This window comes from Arachis hypogaea, chromosome 19, assembly GCF_003086295.3.
Source record: "Arachis hypogaea cultivar Tifrunner chromosome 19, arahy.Tifrunner.gnm2.J5K5, whole genome shotgun sequence".
NCBI classification, from domain to species: domain Eukaryota; kingdom Viridiplantae; phylum Streptophyta; class Magnoliopsida; order Fabales; family Fabaceae; genus Arachis; species Arachis hypogaea.
The window spans coordinates 121,004,093-121,012,041 of NC_092054.1; positions in this window are offsets into that span (position 1 = coordinate 121,004,093).

The following is a 7,949-nucleotide window of genomic DNA, read 5'->3' on the forward strand; positions in this document are numbered from 1 at the left end:
AACTTATATGTAAATTTCAGTTTAGCCCCCTTAAAATTTTCTTTTAATCTTATTTTATTGTGTAAATATTTTTTTGTAAAATCCGGTCAAATCGTAATTAATTAGATAATAAATTAAATAGGAGCGAATATGGTTAGAAAATTTAGCAATCAAAATTTGATAATTTAAATGTAATATTTGGATTTAGTGAATTTTTCGGAGTCAGAAAAGATAATTTTCTACGTAAAAACGCGTACTGAAATTTTAACCAGCAGTACCGGCTGAGATCTGTTTGGTACTGCAGCTGAAAAAAGTGATTATAAGTAAATAAGGTTAAGAAGTTAGGATTTATAATTAGGGATGGTAGAAATATTTAAAATGCGAGTTAAAGCGCTAATCTTAAAGGTTTTGGCCCAAAGTTGGGCCAACGGACTAAACCAAGTGAATTGGGCCCAAGTGGATCCAAGCCCAGCATATATAAGCCTTAACATAAAGCCATTCAGCCACCACAACCCTCTTTTAGTGTGGTTGTTGCTGAAATGAAAAGAGAAAGATGAAAAAAGAGAAACCCTAACTCTCTTTGATCTTCAAATCATCATAACTTTCTCTCTAGAGCTCCGACTGACGAGTCGTTTGCAGCCACGCGTCACTCTTCTCCTCCTTTTTGATTCTATCTAAGTTTTGTGATGAGTATCTAACTCTCCTCTGCCCTGTTTTGATTTTCCTCTTATATTTCAAATTTGGTTTGGATTTTGAGGAAATCTTGTGATTTTGGTTGTTTATGAGTGCTCTAGTATGAGCCATTGGTGATATTCATCACAAAGGGTTAAGTTAAGGAACCCTCTAACCCTTATGATTTATCATTTTTATGAACCCTAGGTTGATGTATGTATGTGAAATTGATTATGTTAGTGTATTTGGTGATTTTGGTGCATAATTGGGAGGTTGGTGTTGCTTGTGGAGCCTTGGTGAGGCTTGAAGCTAAAGGTTGGTGGAGAATCTCGAGAAGAAGCTCAATTATTTTGGCTACAAGAGGTACGGTTTAAGTTTCATTTAAGTACCGTGTGGTGTGATGAGAATTCCTAGGTTAGATGCCCCTAGGATTAAGTTTGGATTGTATAAATGGTTGGTGCTAATATGCATAGTTGATATGTAATGTGAATTAATGATTGAGTTGAGAATTGTGTGGATTTTTATGTTTGATGTGTTGAGAATTTGATGAATTGGATAATGAATATTGGTTTGTGGAATATGCGATTAAATTGTGAATTTGGGCCGGAGACCGTGGATTTTGGGCCGGAGGCCAGAAAGAGCTAAGGAAGGTAAGTTGATGTGTGTATTGTGTGATGATATAAGAGATTGGATGGATTTTAGATATTGAATGTTTGAATAATTGGTTTGATTATTGAATAATAAGGTTTGAGAAATTTGATAGTTTTGGGTGAAATTGTGTAGATGAGGTAGGTTTGGTTTTAGTTGAGTGTAATTATGTGAATGTGGTTGGGTCGTGGTTATTTGGATGAGTGGAAATGAATTTGGCTTGTGAACACTGGAAAAATTGGTGATTTCTAGTTTTGGGTAAAAACTAATTTTTGACCAACTTTAGCAGTTTGTAACTCGGTCCACGGAGTTTGGAATTCTTCAAAATTGAATTTTTATGGAAGTTTATTCAACGATCTTCCCAACGATTCAGAAATGGTTGAAAAAGGAATTTCGTAGAAGTTATGTGTGTTGGAAGTTTGGAGTTTGAAAATGTAATTCTGCAGCTCTTTAACTTAGTAAAAATTTTAGAAAATTGTGCTTCCATGTGCACGCGTCAGTCTCGATTTTTAATCACCTACGCGTGCACCTGGCCAACACGTACGCGTCGCTTCACAGATGCGAATGCCTGGTAGAAAATCCAGAGAGTTGTGCGGTATTGTGCTGGTTTTGTGCGAGACGTACAAAACGCACCCACGCGTACGCATGGCTGACGTGCACGCGTCACTCTGCTTTTCTGGCTCCCATGCGTGCACATGGGCGACGCTCACGCATCACTCTACTTTTCAGCCATCCACACGTGCGCGTGGTCGATGCGCACGCGTGACCCTGTTTCTAGCAAAGGTTGGTTTTTGAGTCTTTAAAGCCAAATTTCAGACTTTTAACCCTCCATTCTCATCCTCGAACTCTTAAATCTTTATAATATGACTAGTGATGAAAAGAAGCTAGGATATATGGTAACTTGTGGATGAAGTAAAGTGAGAATCAATGATGAATGATGAGTAATGCTGATTGTATGAGTTACTGAGGGTGATGATGAAAGTGCGGCATATGCCGTGAGCCAAAGGGCTGTATTTAATAATAATTATTGGCTAGTTATGGGTTATGTTATGAGCGAGATGGTAATGATAAATATTGATTTATGGCTGGATATGAAAATATGTCTTTGAATGATTATTTTATCTTGAGATCTCTTTCTCAAAAGTGCAACCTCAGAGAGACGAACGAAGGTGAGGATCCCCTTCCCTGTTCCTCCTGGTGTTGTAAAATCACCCCCAGTGAGATGGTGGGTGGTTAGGATCCCCTCCTTGGTTCCTCCTAGGCATATGAGAATGTACCTCTTGGGTAGATGCAAGGGCTGTGGTTGCGCCCCACTTGCTCCAGGTTGGTTAGTACAGAGGCTCCTCGGGTAGACGCAAGGGTTATGGTTTCGCTCCACTTGCTCCAGGATGTTGTGATATATACCTGCCTGGGTAGATGCAGTGGCATTGATCCACTTGCTCTGGGATGTGGTGAGACATACCTGCCTGGGTAGATGCAGTGGAGTGATTCCACTTGCTCCGGATTTGGTTTTGAGACTCCTGGGATAGATGCATTGGTTGGCCCCCACTTGCTCCCAGTCGAGTATGATTTGAGATTGAAACTATCTGAGTCTTAAATTTTCTTGGTTAGATGCAGTGGGTCAGCTCTAGTTGCTTGATAAACCACTATTTTATAATTTATATTGTGTTTAATTGAGTGGCTTTATCAAGTCTTTACCCACTTATTCATATGATTAGCATGATATTACAATCCCTTTCTAATATTGTTTTATGATTGAAAACTTGCTTCCTAAATATCTTTAATTAGTATATTTTAATTCTCCTTTATACCATTCGATGCCGTGATCCATGTGTTAAGTATTTTCAGAGATTACAGGGCAGGAATGGCTCAGAGGATGGAGAGAAAGTATGCAAAAGTGGAAGGAATACAAGAAATTGAAGGAATTGCTAAAGCTGTCAGCCTGACCTATTCGCATTCAATCGATCATAACTTGAGCTACAGAAGTCCAAATGAGGCGGTTCTAGTTGCGTTGGAAAGCTAACGTCCGGGGCTTTGCAACGATATATAATTTCTCATAGTTGCCTCGAAGCCAGGTGACGCGCATGCGTGGATCACGCGGACGCGTGACCTGGCAAAAAACTCAATCCGCGCGAACGCGTGGACGACGCTTCCGCGTGACTTTGCAGCGACCTGTACGTACCAAAAATCGCTGGAGATGATTTATGGGCTGTTTTTGACCCAGTTTTTGGCCGAAAAAATACAGAATAAAGGCTATAAATTGGGAGAATTGATCCATTCATTCATAGAATAGAATACAACACTCATAATTCATAATTTTAGGTTTTAGATGTAGTTTTAGAGAGAGAGATGTTCTCTCTCCTCTCTCTTAGGTTTTAGAATTATGATTTCTTTTGCTTTATGGTTATTACTCCACTCCAGGTTCAATATTTACTTTAATTTATATTTCTCTTCTACTTTTAGATACTCTAATGCTTTTATTTGTTAATTACTTATGTTGCCAAATTGGCTTATGAATTCTTCATGTTAAGATTTGAATATTCTATTTAATATATTTTGAGGTATTTCAGATTTATGATTGTCTCACTCTATTTATAATGCTTCCAATTTAATTTATGATTTATTTTTCCTTTTGGCTTTGGTTAAGTAATTGGTAACACTTGAGTTGTTAAACTCAGCAGTAGATTGAGATTAGGGGATTGCTGATTGATTTGGATCGCTCCAAAGCTAGTCTTTCCACAGGAGTTGACTAGGAATTGAGGATCAAATTAATTAGTCCACTTGACTTTCCTTTATTTAGTAAGGGTTAACTAAGTGGGAGCAATAACAATTCTCATCACACCTGATAAGGATAACTAGGATAGGATTTTCAATTCTTATACCTTGCCAAGAGATTTTCTAATTATTAATTTATTTTTCTTGCCATTTAAATTACTTGTTCTTTATTTCAAAAACCAAAAACAAAAATACACTTTTTCTCATAACAATAATAAATCATACTTCCCTGCAATTCCTTGAGAGACGACCCGAGGTTTAAATACTTCGGTTTATAAATTTTATTGGGTTTGCTTAAATGACAACCAAACTTTTGTACGAAAGGATTCTCTGTTGGTTTAGAAACTATATTTACAACGCAATAATATTTGTGAATTTCTTTACTAGCAGAAATCCGATCGCCAAAAATGGCGCCATTGCCGGGGAATTGCAAACGTGTGCCTTATTATTGGTTATTGTAAATATTTTATTTTGCTTGTTTATTTGTTTTTATTTATTTTTGTTTTTAATTTATATTAGTTACTATGAGTTCTCACCTCCGTCCCTTTGAGTTTGGTTCTAATGTTGTTGAAAGGAATGGAAGCTAGAACAGGAACATGCATCAAGGTCGAAACAATCAAAGATGGAAGGAGCCACGAGGATCTGATCAACCCTTTCGGCAACAACACCTTCCAAGATACCATGGACAACGACCATCCTACAATGCATGCCAAGACAATAGTTATGGTGGACCCTTTCGTGACAAACCATCTCCACCAAATTACTATGGTCAAGAGCCATTCCGAGGTGCATACCAAGATGATAGATATGGTGGACCCCCTTGTAGTTACCAATAAGCCCCACCATATGCTTATGAACCACCTCCCCAACATACCTTTGAACCACCATACTCACAAGCCAACCACAACCATTCACCTCCACATGACCCTAACCCTTACCACCCCAATTGCAATCCAATTACCCCCAAGAACCACCACTTCCATATGCACCATGTCCATATCCATCGACCCAAGAATCACAGGCTCGCCTCAAGGAAACAGTAGATCAATTTCATGCAACCTTCATCAACTAGAGCAAGCAATAAATCGATTACCTTCCAGACGTTCGGACACTCAAGGAACTCCCATGGCTTCATGTGGAGAATCTAATGAAGAACGTAGTATGAAGGAGACACTAGAAACTCCGGTGGACAGTAAGGAGCATGACTTTGTATTGGAACAATTGGAGGAAGCCGTAATCATTAAAGAGGAAGAAGTGGTCAAAGACTTAGGAAATGCGGAACGTCCATGGGAAAGCCCAGTCATAGAACCCCCTTCTAAGGAGTTTGAATTTGATGTTGAGGAGGGTGTACAACCTCCAAGGAATATCATGGTTGAAGACTTTGAAGGGGATGATCAAGAGATGGATTCAATCATTGATGAATTCTTATCTACATTTGAATCCTCCCTCATTGGACTTGACATGGAGATTAAAGAAGAAGAAGCACAACCTCCCATGCCCTTGGTGAACAATGACGAAGAGATCAAATTAGAAGAAAGCTACCAAGATGAAGAGGTTGATATTGAAGAAGCTTGCAAAGAGGTGCAAGTTGTTAACGAAGAGCTCAAGGGAATGGAGCTAGAAATCACCTTGCCAAGGTTGTTGGAGACCTCTCCCCCAAAGCCATCACCATCCATCCCTTCATTCAAATGGGTAAATCTCTCATCTCTAAGCTTAATTAGCTCACTTGAATATGCTTTGCTTGAGACGGATGGGCAACTTAGAGCTCTTTGTGGCTATAAGAGTGAGAGGGAGATGTTTAGTGGTAAGAATTGTCATGCAAGGTTCAATGTGGTTGCATACTCCAAATTGAAGTATAAGGGTTAGTATAATTCTCAATTGAATGGGTCTAGAAAACTGTTTGGATGCCCTTGTGAGAATTCCGACTGTTCACCACCCAAGTGGAAAAATGATGATCAACAAGAAGACGGGTGCAAAAGCAAGGTTTGGGACCCCGGAATTCAGTCTAGCAATCAACACTCTTGGGGCCTTGTCACTTGCTTTGACTTGCTTGAAGGCTTTATGCGTCTAATTTGGGACCCCGGAGGTTACTGAAAGTACAAACACTGGTGGAGATTCCTGGATGAGTTCAAGCATAAGCCACCATGACAGGGAGCTAACCAAATGTCCAACTTAAGGACTTTAACTAAAAGTGCTAGGTGGTAGACAACCCACCATGGTATAATCATTCTTTTTTTTATTCTTAATCTTATTTTATTTTATTTTTACTAGTTTTTATTCATAATTTCTGCATATTCACCTGCATTCTGCATTTGCATCTGCATACTGCATAAAAAAAAACAAGAGAGAAGCACGCGACGCGACAGCGTCGCTGATGCGTCCACGTCATAGGTGCGTTCTGAAGAAAAGAGAATTGAACAGAGAGTCATGCGAAAGTGTGGCTGGAGGCGTGCCTTAGGCACAAATATGCCCACGCGACCGCGTCGCTGACGCGTTCGCGTCGTTTGCGAAATAGCCTCCCCATGTGTCCGCGTCAACCACACGAACACGTGGCCCTGTGAAATCGACGTAAAGAGGTGTATGGCAGAGAGTTATGATGGAGCTGCGCTGGAATAATGCTAGAAGCACAAGCCCTATCACGCGATCGCGTCAACCTCGCGAACGCGTCACCTATATTTTTGGCAAAATGCATTTAAAACAGAGAATTGCGCGAACGCGAGGCTGCACTCGCGCCAACAGCACAAATCACGTCACGGGATCGTGTGACCCACGCGTCTGCGTCCCCTGATAATTATCACACACCATGCGATCGCGTGACCCACACGTCCGCGTCATATGCAGCACACAGCTTCTTCAGATCAGCCAAATATCATATCTTTTCTTTCCCAAATCCTAATTTTTCTTATCCTTTCTTATTTCTTTCTTCTCCCTTCTTCCTTCTTTATTCTTTCTCACTTTTTACTTTCTCCCTTCCTTATTTTTCACATCCATGATCAAGGATGGCCACCAAGAAGGGTAAAGAGAAAGCTACTCCTAAACCACCAGCAAGGAAAGGAACAAAAAAGACACTAACAACAGAGCCATCTTCAACAGCAGTAAAGCCCTCAACAAAACGAATCAAGAGGATCATCGAGGTCGATGAAAAAGAAAAAGCTTTTCCAGCGAAGGACACTGCGCAGTTCCCTAACCGCTACTGTGAGCAGATGTTCCCCATCCTAGCAAAGAGGAATTATAACAATGAGTACCTTCTTATCCTCCCGAACAATATTGCTAAATTTGTTGAGCCCCGCATTGAGCAAAGACAATGGGAATTCCTACGGAGACAGCCACGGCAGGTTAACCTTTCATGGGTAGTTGAATTCTACTCTAACTTTCACATGCCAACCATGCAGTCTGTCTATGTCCGTCAGAAGCAAGTTCCCATAACAGAAGAGGCCATTCAACGAGCTTTAGATCTTCCCCCTGCTCTAGAAGGATTGGACGCATTCCAAGAAGCCTCATTCAAGTGCCAGACATACCAATTTGACTGGGACACCGTTCTCAGAGTTATAGCACAACCTGGCAGCTTATGGATCTACGGATACCATTGATCCCAACCTAAGGGCATACTGGCTTCAGCACTCACCTTGGAGGCTCGATTATGGGCACAGATCATGTCCCATTATGTCTTTTCGAGCACTCATGAGTCCTCCTTCACTGCAGACATGGCTGTTCTACTCTGGTGTATCCTTACAGACCAGCACCTCAATTTACCAACACACATTCAGCATGCTATGGGACACGTATAGATTACGGGCAACTTACCTTTCCCCGCCTTGGTTTCAGATCTAGTCTCAGCAGCTGGAGTCTCCTACAGAGCTGGAGACACCAAGGCC